The 17,618-nt window shown below is 50.3% G+C and overlaps 1 protein-coding gene and 1 pseudogene across 8 annotated transcripts in view; both read left to right on the plus strand.

Annotated features, from left to right (window-relative positions):
- The window catches only part of SLC39A11 (solute carrier family 39 member 11), a 410,439-nt gene that overhangs the window by 321,742 nt on the left and 71,079 nt on the right, over positions 1-17,618 (plus strand). The window lies entirely within an intron of this gene.
- Positions 1,915-9,113, plus strand: LOC112920627 (dnaJ homolog subfamily A member 1 pseudogene; annotated as a pseudogene).

A 17,618-nucleotide genomic window follows, 5' to 3' on the forward strand; every position in this document is an offset into this window, starting at 1 on the left:
TCTAGACACTCCTATTTCAATGAGGGTGGGGGGTGGGGGGCGAGGAGGAACAAACAGTGTGGCAGGTTGATTCAGACGAAAGCTCCGGTTAAGAAAAGGACCATTGGCTGGTGAAGAGGTGCCCACCCTCTCGAGAGACAAGGCTGGGGAGCAGGACACACTCTCTGCACCATCACTTTCTTCTCTTCTTCTCCGCGCCTTTGGCTCCATTTCTTTCTCTGGTGACTAGTTTATTGCCCTTTAAAAGTTAACATGATGTGAGACGTCACATTTTCCTTGATTGTTTGACATCTAAAAGCTGAAAATTGTTCTCTCTGTAAATCACACATGGATTTTTCTCGCTTCTGTATTGCAGTTGGCCTCAGCCGTGGCCGATGGGCACATTACCACTCAGTCTCATTTTATTAGGAATCTGAGCCGTGTGCTTTGTTACCCATTGTCGTCTTCTCATTGAAGGCGTCTGGTGTGAAAGCAGAGGCAGCTGCATGAAACTTTAAAGATATCCTATCAGACCGCAGAGACTCTCAACTCAGAGGCTCTGTCATCTAGGGCAAGGCTGATTCACAGGGAGTGTAGGCAGCCTCCTGCCAGGTGAGCCTGCAGATGCAGGAGGGCTGTGATTCCCTATTCCCTCCTCTAGGCCAACTCCTAATAAAGCATGACAAGCCCAGCAATTCCCAGTGCGCATCTGTGCTTCCCGTTCCTCATGGTTCCCTGAATCATAGTCCCATTTTTTGTTTTTGTTTTGTTGTTTTTTTTTTTTAATGAGCAACACATAAAAAGTGTAGAGCAATACTTGGCATAAAGTAAAAGCTAAATGACGTCGACTACTATTTTTATCATCATTAATCATCACCAGATTATACCTTGATCGTAATCCTTTACAGTTTACTCGTGTGAAAAATATGGATGAGAATGCCAGCCTGCCTTGTAAGTGTAGGAAGTGCATGTGCTTGCTATCAGCGGGGGCTTACTACACATTTATTGAATGGATAATGTAGACTTTAAGCTGTTAAGTTCTGAAAAAAAAATTAAGGCAATTTTTGCTGTTCCTCCAAATGCCTAGTGCTAATTCTGAGTGCGTATATTACTCTGCATGGCATTTAGTGGGCATCTCCCTCCTTTGGCCAGCGTGATGGTGTATCAGCTCAGAACCTGTGAGGAGCAGGTGCCAAGAAGAGATAGATGTGCAAGAGGTCTGTTGGGTGAAATCCCTGTAAGGATAAAGGGATGGAAGTAGGAGGTGGTAGGGGGAGCCTTCAGCCCGGGATGCAGGTCTGGCATCTATAAAAGGAGACAGAGAAGGAGAAGTCTCCACCTGTGGCACAATCCCAAGGATGTCTCAGCCCAGACAATGTAGGAGCAGGTCTGACAGTCCTCTAAGAAGGGCCCCACATCCTGTACTGATCACCCCACGTTCAATCGCTGGCTGGGAGCAGCTGGGGGGTGGGTGGGGATGTTGTGGTGGGTTCTGAAGAGCAGCCACTGGGGCCACCAGTTACTGTGCTCCCCATAGCAGGAGATCTGAAGGACACGTTTTCATGGCTACCACAGATGGTCGGTGAGATAGGCTGAAGACATGGAATCGACTGTCTCTGGTTTTCTTTTTCCCCCTCTTTGGTTTCTGCTGCTCAGTTTAATTGGTAGACAGAGCTCTGGGTACATTTGCTGAGGCTCCCTCAGGAAGAAGCAGGAGACTGAACATGTCCCAGGGGAGGGCAGGGGGTAGTTAGAGGCAAGACAAGGTGTTATCAGGGATTGGTTGCGAGCACTGTCCAGTAGAACTAGTGCTGAATTCTGGTAGAAGGACCACTAGTGGGGTGCCTGGGTGGCACAGTTGGTTAAGTGTCTGACTCTTTGTTTCTCCTTGGGTCATGGTCTCAGGGTCACTGGATTGAACCCTGCGTTGGGCTCCACACTCGGGGCAGAGTCTGCTTGACATTCTCTCTCCATCTCCCTCTGCCCCTCCTCATCATGTTCTCCCTCCCTTTCTCTCTCAAATAAATAAATCCATCTAAAAAAAAAAAAAAAAAAAGACAGCTAGAACTAACTTCTTCCTAGGAGTGTTGGTTTCCCAGGAAAACACTGAACGCATTTGGCCACAATATAAGGAAACTGAGGCTAGGAGCTGGAATGATACATCTAATATGCCACCACCACTGCTGCCAGTTGGTCCCTGGCCACGTCTGAGAATTCACCCTTGGTTTTGTGGTTCCTGGTCCACTATCTCAAGCATCTTGATGGTCACTGTAGTTTAATGGAAGGATGATTCACCTAGAAATCTGACTATCTAGACTGGTATCCTGACTTCCTAATGAACTTGCTGAGTGATTTATTCAATGACATACTAGTGTGGGAACTGTACTCCACGCTATTGGGGATTACCAAGGCATTAGGAGCAGATCCCTGTCCCCGGTGTGTCTGTGATTTTCACCACCAGCATAGCCTATCTATAAAGTGATGTTCCACAAAGATCAAGGGTTAGGGGCAATATATGGAAATAAAGGAGATCTCTTTCCTGTTTCCTTGGTGGTTTATCAAGGAATTGATTTATTTCAACATTTGTTACATATGGTGCAAGTTTGACATCTAAGAGGTCATGCTTGGATTTTTTTTTCCCTGCACCTTGTATTTTTTTATTGTGATAAAATATATATACTATAAAACTTGCCATTTTAACCATTTTAAGTCTATAGTTCTGTGGCATTAATTACACTTATGTTACTGTGCAACCATTACCACCACCATCCATTTCCAGAATTTTTCCATTTTCCCAAACTGAAATTGCACCCATTAGACAATAACTCCCCACCCCCTCCTCCTGCTCTGTCCCTAGCAACCACTGTTCTATTTTTTCATCTCTATGAATTTGACTACTCCAGGTGCCTTGTATACTTGGAATCTTACAATGTCTGTCTTTTTTTGTGACTGGCTTATTTCACTTAGTGTAATCTCTTTTAAGGTTCATCCGTGTTGTAGCAGGTATCTCCGTATTATTCCAGTGTAGTAACTAATGGGTATTTAAAGGTTGTGAACCTTTGCTCTGTTGTTGCCGTAGATGAGATATGCTGGAAAGATGAGCACTAGGCAGGCCAGAGGCCTGTTGACATCATGGGCTCTGGGATCTCACCACTTGGTATTAAGGTGTTTTTCTGAGTCAGAGCCAGTGGCTAATATTGTGAACTCCAGGCCACTTAGGGAGGGTGGTGAGTGGTGAAGGATGGAGGGGCTGGGGACATTGGAGAAGTTCAATCTAGAAGCCAAGCAGCAGCCCTGCTAGCTCACACCTGGTCATCTCTCAGCATCTGGCTGGGATCCAGCTGCACTAATGACTCTACCATATGCCAGTGTTAGAGAGGCAAGAAGAAGCACAGAGGATGGAGGGTAGATCTTGTGGTGGGAGCAGGAAAACTGCTTGGCTCAGGGCTGGGAGACTGCTCTCTGACTCTGGGGTTCCTCCAAGTTACCCTGTGGCCATGGAGACAGAGAATTCGAGGGCTCCTTGTGGGCAGAGTCATTTCATTTATCCACTTATCCTATTACGTACAAGACATTCACCTTGGTGCTGGAGATTCTCATGATGATGCATGAAACAGACACAGGTACCCCTCATCCAGAGCTCATGGGCTAGTGGGGGTGACGGATGTTTATCTAAGCCACCTGATGAGACTCCAGTGTGATCCCACTGAAAACAGCTCCCCATGGAATACTCTTCCCAGCCCTGGATTGTTTACCACATTCCTCATTACCTGACTTTATATTCTCTCTGTTTACCTGGTCTTCTCTTCCTCCTCTACAAAAAAAGTAGACCCTTAATGAGTGAGGACTTGTTTGATTTATTGACATTTCACAAGCACCTAGATCAAACCCCAGCCCCCTGTAGATGCTGAATAAATACTTCCTGAGCCAATCAACAGAAAAACTTGCAATAAACATGCAATTCACATTGTGGTGAGGGACAAGTAGAAGTGCCATGGGGGCCATCCTGGGTGTGCCTGACCTAGTGGAGGGACCAGGGAAGGCTTTTCTGAGGAAGCTACATGAAATCAGAAATCTGAAAGACAAGTAGGTGTTAATAACGTAGACAAAGTGCAGAGAGGGAGAGACACAGCCAGAGGAAGCAACAGCCCAAAGGCCCCACAGTTGGATGACTCCTTGCAAAGTCCAGGGAGCTAGAAAACAGAGAGAACACAGGGCTAAGATAAACAAAACCAGGTGTGTGGATTACCATTTCACTTCCCCCTAAGCTCAGCTGGAGAGTTTAAAGCAGAGGAGAGTGACATTGATCTGTGCTTTCAAACAATGCCATTGACCTAGCAATTCCACTCCTAAGAATATGCCCCCAAAGGATTGACAGCAGGTGTTAAAAAAAAATAGTTGCACTTGAATGTTCACAGCAGTGCTATTCCCAATAACGAAAAGGTGGGAAACAAGCCAAATGCTCACCAGTGGATGAATGGATAAGGAAAATGTGCTTTGCCATCTAGAGGAATATGGCTTAGCCGTGAAAAAAAGTGAAGCACGGCTGGATGCTGCAAGATGGAGCCGCCTCAAAAATATATCAGGCTAAGTGAAAGAAGCCAGACACAGAAGGTCACATCTTGTGTGATCCCGTTTATATGAAATATTCAGAAGAGGCAAATCCATAGGTAGAGAAGGCAGACTGGTAGTTGTCAGGGGCTGGGGTAAAAGGGAAGGAGTGGGGATTGACTGTTTAGCTCTCTTTGCGTTTGGGAACAATGAAAATGTTTTGGAACCAGGTGGTCATAAAATATTATGAATGTACTAAATACTACTGAAGTGTATGCTTTAAAATAGTGACTTTATTTATTTATTTGAGGGACACCTGGGTGGTTCAGTGGTTGAGCATCTGCCTTTGGCTCAGGTCATGACCCCAGGGTCCTGGGATCAAGTCCTACATCTGGCTCCCCAGAGGGAGCCTGCTTCTCTGTCTGCCTATGTCTCTGCCTCTGTTTCTGTATCTTTCATGAATAAATAAGAGAGGAGGAGGGACATAGAGAATCTCAAATGGACTCTGTGCTGAGCATGGAGCCTGATGCAGGGCTCAGTCTCACAACGCTGAGATCACCACTTGAGCTGAAACCGAGAGTCAGCCGCTTAACCAACTGCAGCACCCAGGCACCCCTAAAATGGTGACTTTTGTGTTCTATGAATTTCACCTCAATAATAAGAGAAAAAGTTCCATTGGCTTAGTTGTTCAGCATCAAAAGTGGTGCCCTGAGCTAGCAGACTGTCAGGGAAGCATTTGGTGATCAGGATAACTATGGAGGGAGCAGCCGAGGTATCCCCGTGTGCCAGTTACTTGCATGACACAAACACTACCCTACTTGAGTCAGTCCGTGGGAGCTTGGAGGCAAAACACTGAGCACCCCATGGCCTTGAGTTCCTGACACATGGACGTAGCTGCCATACCCATCACCCTATCTTTGCCGTCAGACAATAAGGGTGACAAAAGAGCACCTTTGCTCTATCCACAGGTGGCAAAACCAAATGCCCATCTGGGGTGGATGCAGGCTGTGGTGGCTTCTTTGGCCCCTCGTCTCCAAGAAGATGAAACAATGAGTGGTTTCTTTACCCCTCTTTCTAGAAGAAAAGTGAATCCATGGAGACCAAAAGCTTTATGGACTAGAAAACAAGACCTTTGCCCAGAAGACGTATTTAAAATGACTGAATCACTAGGTTTTCTTCCATCCAGTGATGGGTAGGGCTATGATTAGGCGCTCCCTTGGGCCAGGGTTCCTTTGGGAATAACCGTCTTTCCATCTGTAGTGCTGCTGAACAAGGGATGGAGATAACGGCCCAAATCACATAGTGTTTATAGCTGGAAAACTTTCATCCACCTTGTATCTCCCTGCCTCCTCACCCCGACTTTGGGGGGTAAGCACCACCACTCCCACCCCTCAGTCTACTACTAGGCCACTGGAGCCCTTTGATAAAAGGTGATTCACTGAAGGATACTCAGCTGGTGAGCGATCTGAGGCCACTTGGCATTATCCTCATTCTTAAATGTACATCCCGCTTTCTGCCATCAGGCCTTGTGGTTTCTCTTGCCCAGAGGAGCTCCGAGCAGCGTGGTGATCCCCATCCATGCTCCCGCCGCCAGCGTGGAGGATCCTGGATGGGCTGATAGCTGGAGTGCTGTCTGGGCTCTTGAGGTTGATGAAAAATTTTCCATTATCTTGCAATCAGCACTGGGTCAAGTTCTGAGTCAGACTGTCCTTTGCAGGATGGGGGGCGTGGGAGGGGGGAAATCGTTCCTTGGGGAGAACCTTAGAACACAGAGACAAAGATAAAACTGACAAAATATGTCATTACCAGATTAAAAAATAGCCCGTTTGTGGTTGACCTGCTTTTAAAAGTTTGTGGCTGCGGGGGAATATTGCTTTTTATTGTGATTTTATTTGAAAGGAAGGCTCCCCAGCCCTGGCTGGCCCAGCTCCTCAGAGCCCCTGGGCACAGTTCCCTGTGTGTCTGGCGGTGGGTACCCCAGCCAGGCTGACCTGATTCCCCACACCAGACAGGTGATCCTGTGTGGCAAAGCTGCAGAACTTCGTACCTGAAGCCCTGCTCCCACCCTCCGCGGTTACTCATTTTTCTCTTCTGTTTCTGGGCTACAAATTGCACATGTATAATCCAACTTCCACAGGATGCAGGATCAGATCCCAAACTCGTGGGCTGGGAACACCAGAGTCTGGTAGCGTGCCCCCCTGAAGCCCCTGAGCTTATGTCTGCCCCGTCCCCTGCTCACCCTGTCTAGCCCCAGCCGTCCATGGGCCGCCTCACTGGTGGGGCCACTTGGGTCTTCTTATTGTGAGAGGCAGACCCTGGGGCTTCCTCAGGAGCAGGAGGGGTGGGCATTGAAAGGGCACACGTGGGCTGGCAAGCTCTCACGCTCCCTAATGACGCCGTGCCTGTAGCCACCCCTGTGGTTTACCCACCGGGGGCGTCCACTTCAGTTATGGTTACGGATGAACCAAGGGAGAGGATGAGCTGTAGAAATCTCCCTTTGCCCTGGGCAAGCACAGAAGAGCTTTGCCTCTGTTCCCAGCACGGCTTCAGGGCTCTGGAGGTCCAGGGTTTGAAAACCCAAGGGGGCAGAGCAGGGCACCCCAACCCTGAACTGATTTCTATGAGTCCCAGTTTCCGAGACCCGACTTGGTCTCCCACCTCCCCGTCCTGACAGCCACCAGAGGAACTCCCTGAGCCAGAATATACCTGCATGGACTCAGAGAAAGACCAGAAGACAGAAGGCAAAGGGTAGCTAGTGACTCTGGGGTCCCCCACTGGACTCTAACTTGAGGGTATACAGCACAATAGCACCACACCCGAAGGAGATCAGGTGCTGAATCCACATGGAATTGGATAAACCTTTAGCAGGGGAGCCGGGGGAGGGCAGTCAGACAGAAGCAATGGGAGCAAGCCATGTGTTGTCACATTGCCTGGCGACCTCGAAGCTCTGGCAGATAGGCCCTGGAAATGTGCCAAGCCATGAGCGGGTGAACTGGGCCTGCCTCACTGTACTGGGCACTGGCCTTCAGCCTCCTGTTCTGGAAAAATCCACTAAAACCCAGCTCAAAAGTCACAACCCCATGCAGCCCTCACTGACTCCCCTGAGCCACACTGGCCGTTCCCTTGAGCAGAACACTCCTGTTCCTGCACATCCCCAGTTCTGAGAGGACACTCTGGTGCAGAGTGAGCGAGGAAGACACGGGTGAGTGAATTTCCTTTTATTCAAATAAAAAAATGATGTGGTAGTGATGAGGGCAGGTTTGCAGAAGGCTCAGAAACCTCTTAATCATTTCTGATTCTCCCAGGCGGTATTTCCCCAAACGAGTGCCACAAAGCACAGGTTCTGCGAGATGTAACAGGTGTCACCTAATAAAAGGGTCCTGTTGTCAAATAATGTTCAGAAAACGGAGCCCGTGCAGGTTTCTCTACCGTGGGGAATTATTCCAGCCTTTAAAATGTTAATGAGGATTCTGAATCTTCTAGAGAAGAATATTCAAGGTTTCCAAAACTCGTTAGGTTGGGCCAGATGAAATTGCTATTTTATAGTTAAAAAAAAAAAAAAAAGACAGTGGTTAAGTAGGAGTAAGTTCATAGAATTCGCCCCAATATTTGGCCATTGGATCTTTTAAAGTTGTTAACTGGTGTTCCACGAACACAATTCAGGAGGAAATGAGGATCCAGGATGTTGGCTTTCCTTTAAGGTGAGGGAGGAGATGAAGGTGCAGGGTTCCTGGAGGAGAGTCAAAAACCCGGAGAAAGCCTTTTCACAGTGCCCGTCCCTAGACTCCTGTCCCAGGAGAGTCTGCTGTGCCTTTGAGGTTGTGGGTGGAGTGTGTCTTAGAAAGAAAAAAAAAGGAAGAATTCATCAGATAGGACCTGGAATGGTTCAGCAAATTCAATCTGTGTGCATGGAGCGCCAGGGCTATGGGGAACAGATCAGTCCTAAAGACAGATGTAAAAGCTGCAACGGAAGGAAGATAGTTCGAGAGAAGAAGATTCCAGAAGTGCATATTGACAAAGGCATGAAAGATGGCCAGAAGATATCATTCCATGGTGAGGGAAACCAAGAACCAGGACTGGAATCAGGATATATTATCATTGTTTTAGATCAGAAGGACCGTGCTGTTTTTACTCCACGAGGAGACGATCTCTTCATGTGTATGGATGTACACCTGGTTGAAGCCCGGTGTGGCTTTCAAAAGCCAATATCTACTCTTGACAACCGAACCATCGTCATCACCTCTCACCCAGGTCAGATTGTCAATCATGGGGATATCAAGTGTGTGCTAAATGAAGGCATGCCAATTTATCGTAGACCATATGAGAAGGGTCGCCTAATCATCGAATTTAAGGTAAACTCCCCGAGAGTGGCTTTCTCTCTCCTGATAAACTTTCTTTGCTGGAAAAACTCCTACCTGAGAGGAAGGAAGTAGAAGAGACTGATGAAATGGACCAGGTAGAACTGGTGGACTTTGATCCCAATCAGGAAAGACGGTGCCATTACAATGGGGAAGCCTATGAGGATGTTGAACATCATCCTAGGGGTGGTGTTCAGTGTCAGACCTCTTAGTGGGGCCAGTGAATGACACTGCTGCTGGCATTTTATATGCAGTAGTGGATGAGTGAAGGACAATAATCAAAGCTCTCTACTTGCTATTGTTTTTGTTTTAATATTCAACTATAGTAGTGTTTTAAAAGTTAAATGAAGAATAAACTCAAACATAAAAGCTCTGGAGTGAGTCTTAGAGAATTCTCTCCGTGGAGACTCAGGTAGGAGATTCAGGTATGAATCCATAGCAGCCACCGGAAAGCCACAGCCTATGGAGGGAACCCCTAGAAAGGCCGAAAACATCTCTGCTGGAGTCAGGGCTTGTTTCCACATCCCAGACAAGTCACAGTCTAGCTGGGCCCTAAAAATGAGAAGAGCCACAGTGAACAACAGTGAGCACAAATGATCACCAGTGGGACGCGTGTGAGGCTGGCACTTCCTGGGCATTCTGGTTTTCTGTCTGTCGTTGAAGAAGGGGTTATGTTTGATGAAGATAGTGGGAAGGACTGTGGCAGATCTGAGGGAGCAAGGTCGCAGCAGGGCACACCACTCTTCCGGGGAAACCCCAACAACAGCACATCCGCAGACCCCGGGGTCCTTATTGAAAGGCCAGGCTTTGCCAACTCGTATCTCTGGAATATCCCAGACTCTCTTAAGGCTGGATCTATTCTGCTGTCCACTCCCACTCACAGTTTGCCCCAGAGTGGAGCTCTGGTCCTAGATTCTCCACAGATTCCCTGTACTCTTCCCTTCTCATTGTGGAAATAGCATGGCCCAGCCTTCTCGCTTTGTCCTCACCCTTCATTGCCTGTTGATCTGAGCACCGCACTGCACCTTGCAATGAGCCAACAAACATAATCCTCTTCCCTGGGGATGGATGGCGACGGCTGTGAATTCTGGACCAAACCCACACTCGGATGTTAGACAAATGGAGAAGGGCCGATGGCTGGGGCTTCACGGACATGGGTGGAGAGTCTTGTCTACCCTGGAGCAAGTTCCTACCCTCTCTGCTTTCTTGTCCTTAAAATGCAGACACTGACAGTGTGTTTCTCTACCCTATGGTCGTTGGAAGGATTGTGTCTGAAAATGTGATATAAAGTAGCTTAAAGATAATGCTCAAGAGACATCACCATGCCCTTCCATTACTGCTGAGGTCTGGTGTGGTGTTTCACCTCCATTCCTGAGAGGCTTTAGCAGAAAAGTTGGGAGGCCTGGGCTAGAGCTTGGTTAACATGTTTTTATTTTCCTTCATTTAGTTGACTGTGCCTGGGGCATACACTCTACAGTTTGCATTGTGTCATAGATTATGTCAGTAGTGAGTACGGGGAAACAGGTGACACATAATGGCTATCGATGGGACAGCTGTGTGACAAAGGGGCGTTGAAGGGGATCCAAGCAGAAGGAATAGTCAAATAAGTTGAACGGGTGCCTTTGCCAGAACATCATTCTCTGGGGGTTTCGCCAGTGGAGAGGTTAGAAGGCAGATCGCGGAGCGACCCCGTGGCCCAGGAGGTGGCGTGAGTTGACAGCCCCCGAGGGAGATCATTGATTTGAGTTGCCTGTAGAGGTGGTTCTGACACAGCTGTGGGGTTTGGGGGTGGGGTGGGCGTGTCGCTGGCTTCTGCCATCATGAACATCCGATCTCAGTCAAAATGAAAGGATGCATCTTGCGGCGATCCTGTCAACCCCAGTGACATCTCAAGGCATTTAAAAAAATTGTTTCCAACAGAGGGTAAAGTTTATGCCAAATCAGTCACATCCTCACGCTCAGCACAACTGAGAGTACAGTGCATGGGCTGTAGGCGGCCGGGGTTAGAGACGGAGCCACACAGTGGCCGCAGGGGAGCTCAGGGGCCCACGGGGAAGCCACAGCTGCGTTTCTGTCTTACGGCCCAGGGCTTGACTTCACAAGCGGGAGGAAGCAACAGGCTCAGACGTCTTCGACACACTCTTTGCAGGATGGAGACTGTTTTTCTAAGCAGCATATGCTAAAATACGCTCCACAAAAATCCATGTATCCTGGGATCTGCGAAAAGAAAAGTGAAAAAGGATTCCGTGGCCAAATTTGGGCAAATGCATCCTCTGTACTTCTGGCAGATTCATAAAATACGCACACCGATTAGGTGTCTGCTTCCATAGCCACAGGTTTATATGCACATACACGTGCACACGTAAACACACATACGTGCATATACGGAGATGTGTGTGTGTGTGTATATATACTTACGCACATACTTATAGATATATATGGGGGTGTAGGTATTTAGGGTCAAGCGTATTTGACGGGCACTTCTGTGAAATGCTTGTAAACGTGCACCAGACCTTGCACTGCCCAGAATTCACCTTGGGAAATGCTATCCTAGCTCATTCTCTGTGGGTTGTAGGTGAGCCAGACTACGGACTAGAATCATAGGCAGAGTCGAGCTTATTTGAAAATATGGCCCCTGCTGGACATAACCTTAAAGCCCCCACTTCCCCGCCCCCCCCCCCCCCCCCGCAAGTGGCGTTCCAGAAGGAAAAGCCCATCGAAGTCAAGCAGGTAAATAAATGTGAGACTGGGCCAGATATAAGCGTTCGGGGAGTGGCGGCTGGTTCAAGGACTAGAGGGGACACGCGTTACCTAAAGGTGTTCAGCGTCTTAAGCCCGTAAATCGCCTTGTCGACCAAGCTGAACTCTGCTGTGAACCCAGATTCACGGAGAGGGGGACTGTGGCCTTCCCCCTGCCCCCCACTCCAGCTGCCACGGGAAGTTTCAGGATCATACAGGTTTAGAGCTGGGGGGAGACATCAAATATCCAAACTTTCTGTATCGGTATCGACGCCCCTGAGGTTCTGTTTTCTGCCTCTGCCAAAACATTGCTGGTATGGAAAGCCCTGAATCCCAGGGCCACGTGGGTCTGTACGGATCACTCTAATCACGAGGGGGTGTCTCCTTGCACAAAGCCGAGGGCCGGCCACCTCCGTCTTCTCCTTTTCGTAGATGCCGTGTCCGAGCTAAGTGTTTTCCCTCATCGTCCACCCTTTGTGATTCCTGTATCGTGCGTCCGCTGAGCAGACCGTGTTTTCTCCCAGTTTTTCCTTCTGGGTCCCCACTGCAGCTGCTGATGCTCCCCCTGAATGGATAGCAGCAAAGGCCAGGCCCTGCGGCTTAGCTCCCCACCGCAGGGCTGCGTGAATTCGCTGGTTAGCTGATGCCTACTGGATGGAGTCACTTGGCCAGTCGTGAACGCAGTTACCCGCACCGTGATGCATTATTTTATCTTGCTCCTATGGTACCGTGAGAACCACAAGAGGTGATGAAATCCAGACACACTATGGATTTCTATCCTTTGCGTTCCCCCACTCTCCCAGTTACAATTCCGTCAAAAAAGCGTTTTGTGCTTTGTTTGAGACGGATTGTTCATGAGTCCATGCTCTTGATTTCTCTTGATTACCATTCCCGTTTGGTTGGTTGGTTGGTTTAGAGATTCGTAAACCTCGTAATAATCCATTTTTTTGGATTTTTTGTTCTTGGAGGGACACTAACAATTTCTTTGGTCGCTGTCTGCCACATCCCCCCCTCCCCCCAACCTCCCGCCCCTTCTCCATCAGCTAATTCTTAGCTCCCTGCTGCTCAGGGAGTGCTCACGTCTGTCTCGAATCTCCCTCGTAAGAAAACCAGGAGGTCAGGTGCCAGGCACAAGAGCAGATCCTCCGTGGCGCGACTCAGGAGGGCAGCCTGCGTGTGGGGCCTCATGCTGAGGCTGGTGGGGAGGACTCTCCCAGCGCCTGCTGATCTATCTCGGGAGTGTCTTGGATCAAATCTGACGTTAATTAAAAGAAGGCCCCGGGCTTTGAGCACCTTGCTGGCTGAGTTACATATTTTATTAGTTTTTGACATTTATGCTGGACTTTAAATTGGCCAAATGTTTCACAGTGATTTATGAGGTCATCCCCACCGCCGCTTTGCTGGGTGGCACCTCGGAGAGCTGGCTGGCCGTCACTGACCTGGTGCTGGTGCGGAAGGAGACCCAGGGCTGTCCCCCCAGCTCCTCTGCTCACTGCTTTTGTGTGCTAATTTTATTTCTTTTTAATTTTTTTAATTCGTTTTTATTGAAGTTCTGTTTGCCAGCACATAACACCCAGTGCTCATCCCATCAAGTGCCCACCTCAGTCCCCATCACCCAGTCACCCCAACCCCTTGCCCCCCTCCCCTTCCGCAACCCTTTGTTCATTTCCCAGAGTTAGAAGGCTCTCGTGGTTTGTCTCCCTCTTTAATTTTTCCCACTCAGTTCCCCTCCTTTCCCCTATGATCCCTTTCACTGTTTCTTATATTCCCTGTATGAGTGAAACCATACGATGATTGTCTTTCTCCTATCGACTGACTCGTGTGCTGATTTTAAAGACACCTTTGCTTCATCCCGATTGGCTCAAGATAACCTTCCTTCTTGCTTCTCCAGAAGAATCCAGAGCCCACGTCCCTCACCCCTTTGCCATCTGACTTTCATCCGACTCTATTAACACGTTACTTGCAAAGATTTCCTTGAACTTGTTTTCAGATTCCCCGACCTTTCTCATTTCTTATCCGTGACCTCAGCAGCCACTTGAAACCTGTACTCGCCCCACGGCCCACCCCGGTTCTTCTCCCCGCTCAGGGCTGCTGTTTGTGTGCGGCCCGAGCCTGACTTTCCTGATCAGAGACACGAGCACTGAGTCTCCGTGTGGCCGACTGGCCTTGGGTTGTGCGGATGCAGGGTGGGCTTTGCGAAACGGGGGGTCCAGTGTCTGAGCATTCAGACAACTGATTCACACTTTTGTTTCCCCGCATTGAGGCCACCTCTCCGGTGCGCTCCCATTCACGCATGTGTGGGAATTTGTGTGTGTGTGTGTGTGCACTCACATCTACACAGGCTGCCGTTTACTCCTACCATTGCTGCACGCCTGTGGGTTTGAGCTCACATCTGCGCACACCACTGTTGGACCTCTGTGGGTGTTAGCTCATACTGGCTCACACCATCCCTACATCCCTGTGTGTGTGTGAGCTCACACCTGCTTGCACTATTGCTGAATCTCTTTGGGTGTGGGTCGTATCTGCTCATACCATCGTCGCATCTCTGCGTGGGTGTGAGCTCACACCTGCTCACACCATCGCTGAATCCTCGTGGGCATGACCTCACACCTTCTCACACCATTGTAGGACCCCTGTGGGTGTTAGCTCACACCTGCTCACACCATCTCTACATCCCTATGTGGGTGTGAGCTCACACCAGCTTGCACTCTTGCTGAATCTCTTTGGATGTGGGTCATATCTGCTCACACCATCACTGTGTCCCTGTGGGCATGAGCTCACACCTGCTTGCACTGTTGCTGATTCCCTGTGGGCGTGAGCTCACACCTGCTCACACCATCACTGATTCCCTGTGGGTGTGAGCTCACATATGCTCGCACTGTCACTGAATCCCTGTGTGGGCATGAGCTCACACCTGCTCGCACTGTCGCTGATCCCTGTGGGTGTGCATCATACCTCTTCACACCATCATGGCATCCCTATGTGGGCATGAGCTCATACCTGCTCAGACCATCACTGAGTCCCTGTGGGCGTGAGCTCACACCTGCTCGGACCATCACTGATTCCCTGTGTGTGTGAGCTCACCCCTGCTCGCACCATCACTACATCCCTGTGTGGGCGTGAGCTCACACCTGCTCGCACCATCACTGAATCCCTGTGGGTGTGCGTCATACCTCTTCACACCATCACTGCATCCTGTGTGGGCGTGAGTCACACCTGTTCGCACTGTCGCTGCACCCCTATGTGTGTGAGTTGGCGTGTTCCCTGGAGAGAAACCTCTCTGAGGTTTCTACGTTGTGCTCCTGGCAGATGTCACTCAGGCTACTGCCCATCACGCCTTGTGCTTCCGCTTAGGAAGCGGCTGAAGAGGAACACGTTTTCGGCACCGGAGTAGTGTTGTAGTCCGGAAGTCGATGGCGCCTACCTTCATGATTCCTACACTCTTCTCTTTGCCTCCCCGACCGTCCCTCATCCTCCGTGTCCTCCTGCCAAGTCAAAGCGATAACCTTGTTAGATTTGCTGGGCAGGCTGTTGGGGAAACACTTGCACAACCACAGAGGTGCTCTCTCTAGGATGTTGATGCATCTCACACCCCCCGCCCCCACAGGAAGGACAGAGGTGCAGCCAGGCTCCAGGCTTCAGGGATAAGTGAAAAATAGACACAGACACCTCCAGGGGCCAGTCTGCTTTATCTGTCCCTGCTTCTCTTCACATGCCGGTGACACCGTCTCCTGCAGGCCGGCTTCTTCTCTGAGACACAGAGGAAGCATAGTGACAGCTCCTGACCTCCCCGTCCTGCGGCTGCCAGTTCCCCTTCTTCTCTTGCGCTGCAGGAAAAAGCCCAGCTCTGATCGGGCCCACTTGACCCGGTGCCCAGTCGGCCACGGCCCGGAGGACGGGTTCGCACGCGGTGGCCGTGACCACCGGGGGCCCACCCCGAGGAGCCCGCAAGCCACGGCTGGGCACACGGCGATCGTAGAGCTGGGGTGGGGAAGGCAGGCCCGTTCTTTTCCCCCTCTGTGAACATTCCCGTGACATGCCCCTGCTCCCTCTAAGAAAAATACCACCCGCCCCCGCCGCCGCCACCTTCATAGCAGCATCGTATTATAGACGAGCTGCCATCGGAGGAACAAAACACAGCAGTGTGGTCTGAGACGTCAACATCTGCTTCTTGCCTGGCTCTTAGAAATACTTCGGTGGGAGTCAGGTACGGAGTGTGATAAATGGACCTGTGCCTGAGGTTATTCATCATCCCGAAAGAACTGCCAGAGTCTAATTTCACCCGCAAGTCCTTCAAGGGTGTTTAGAAAGTTCTTTTCCTCCCAATTTCTTGAGGCCCTCCAGTCCACATGAGTCGCAAAACCATGAATCAGTGCCTCTCACGCCTCCAAGTGTCCCGCATCCAAGAGCTCGCTGTACCCCCTGCGTGGCCTGCAGGACAGTTGTGCCTCCAAGGCAGCTGGCCCCGGGCTGCCTGTCCCTTTAGCAAGACAGCTCCTCGGCCCTACGGGGACCGAGGCTGCAGGGGCTCTTCACGTGGAACCCCGGGGAGGACGGGGAGGGCAGCCACCACCTGTGTCCTCAGGGCTGCGAGATGCTCTGGGTGAGGTAATTCCCAGGGAGCACAGGGTGGGTGATAGCCAACCCCCTGCTCCCCTGGCTTTGCCTGACCCCGAGAATTCCCAGTGTTTTGGTGGAGAAGAGCCTCCTTTTCACAAAGCCTGTGAGATGCTGGGCTGACAGCTGCAGGCACTTCCAGGGAGGCAGGCATCCGGCTGAGTTCCTGCTACCACTTCCTTCCAGTGGTTTGTGGCACCCAGAGACCGGGATGGTGCCCCGGGGTGGCTTCAGCCATGCTCTCCCCTCTCCTGGAACTCCATCCCACACGAAAGCAGTTTTCCCAGAACTGGGAGATCGGGGTGGGAGCCTTCAGAGTGCAGCGTGGCCTCCTCCGTGACTGGGGTCAGGGCAGCACCTAGCAGAGTTTCCTTCGGCAGCCCCGGCTTCGGGTAGGCCCACTCACCACAGGACTTGCTGGTGTTGGAAAATAGCCCTGCGCTGGTCACACTGCTGACCACCTGGTGTGCATCGTCCTGCCTCTTCATGGCTGTAGGGCTTCTTAGGTTTTCAGAGCTCCCGAAACCCCCAGAAGGATTTGTTTGTAAATTACAGAACAGGACCTTATGCACTTAAATAGTGTGAATTTGTCAGATCTGAGCAGATGCTTCCCTGCACACCACAACCTTTGGAAGTGGGGAGAGGAAGCTCAGGGACCACAGTGCTTCTCTGGCCCCTCTCCCACCCCTGGTCTGACCCCACTGCTGCACCTGGTCTGGCCCCACTACCCCACCTGGTCTTACCCCTCTGCCACCCCTGGTCTGACCCCACTACCGCACCTAGTCTGGCCCCTCTAGCACCCCTGCTATGACTCCACTACCAAACCTGGTCTAGCTCCACTATAGCACCTGGTCTGACCCTACTACCACACCTGGTTCATCACTGGGCCTGCAAGTTAATCCTTTAGCTGGAGGGCAACCCCCGCTGTACTTGTAGCAGTTGCATGACGCGGGGAGCTGGCTAGGGGCCTGAGTCCGGCATAAAGGAGGGTTCGCCGGCTGGAATAGCTCAGCAGTTTCTGTACCAGCGAAGGCATTCCCTCCCTTTTTCTCCATGGGAACACAGGGATCTGCTCTTTGTCTGGTTGCTGAAAACTGAAGCAAATTGGAATTGACTCTTGGATGTGGGTATTAAACAAGATGCCTTCACTTGCTGTTTAAAGATGTGGCTGTGTCATCTGTCCTCATCCCTGCCAACCAGGAGACACCACCTTCCCTGCTGTCTGCTGGGGTGGGTGGTGGCAGGGGCCGCAGGACAACAGTTTCTCTGGGTCCTTCACCAGAGACAATAGAATATGCAAAAAAAAAAAAAAAAAAGCAAACTTGCAAACATTAATTATGGGGTGCTTCTTTTAATTAGAGGGTGATCCCGGTT

This window comes from Vulpes vulpes, chromosome 2 (genome assembly GCF_048418805.1).
Source record: "Vulpes vulpes isolate BD-2025 chromosome 2, VulVul3, whole genome shotgun sequence".
Lineage (NCBI taxonomy): Eukaryota > Metazoa > Chordata > Mammalia > Carnivora > Canidae > Vulpes > Vulpes vulpes.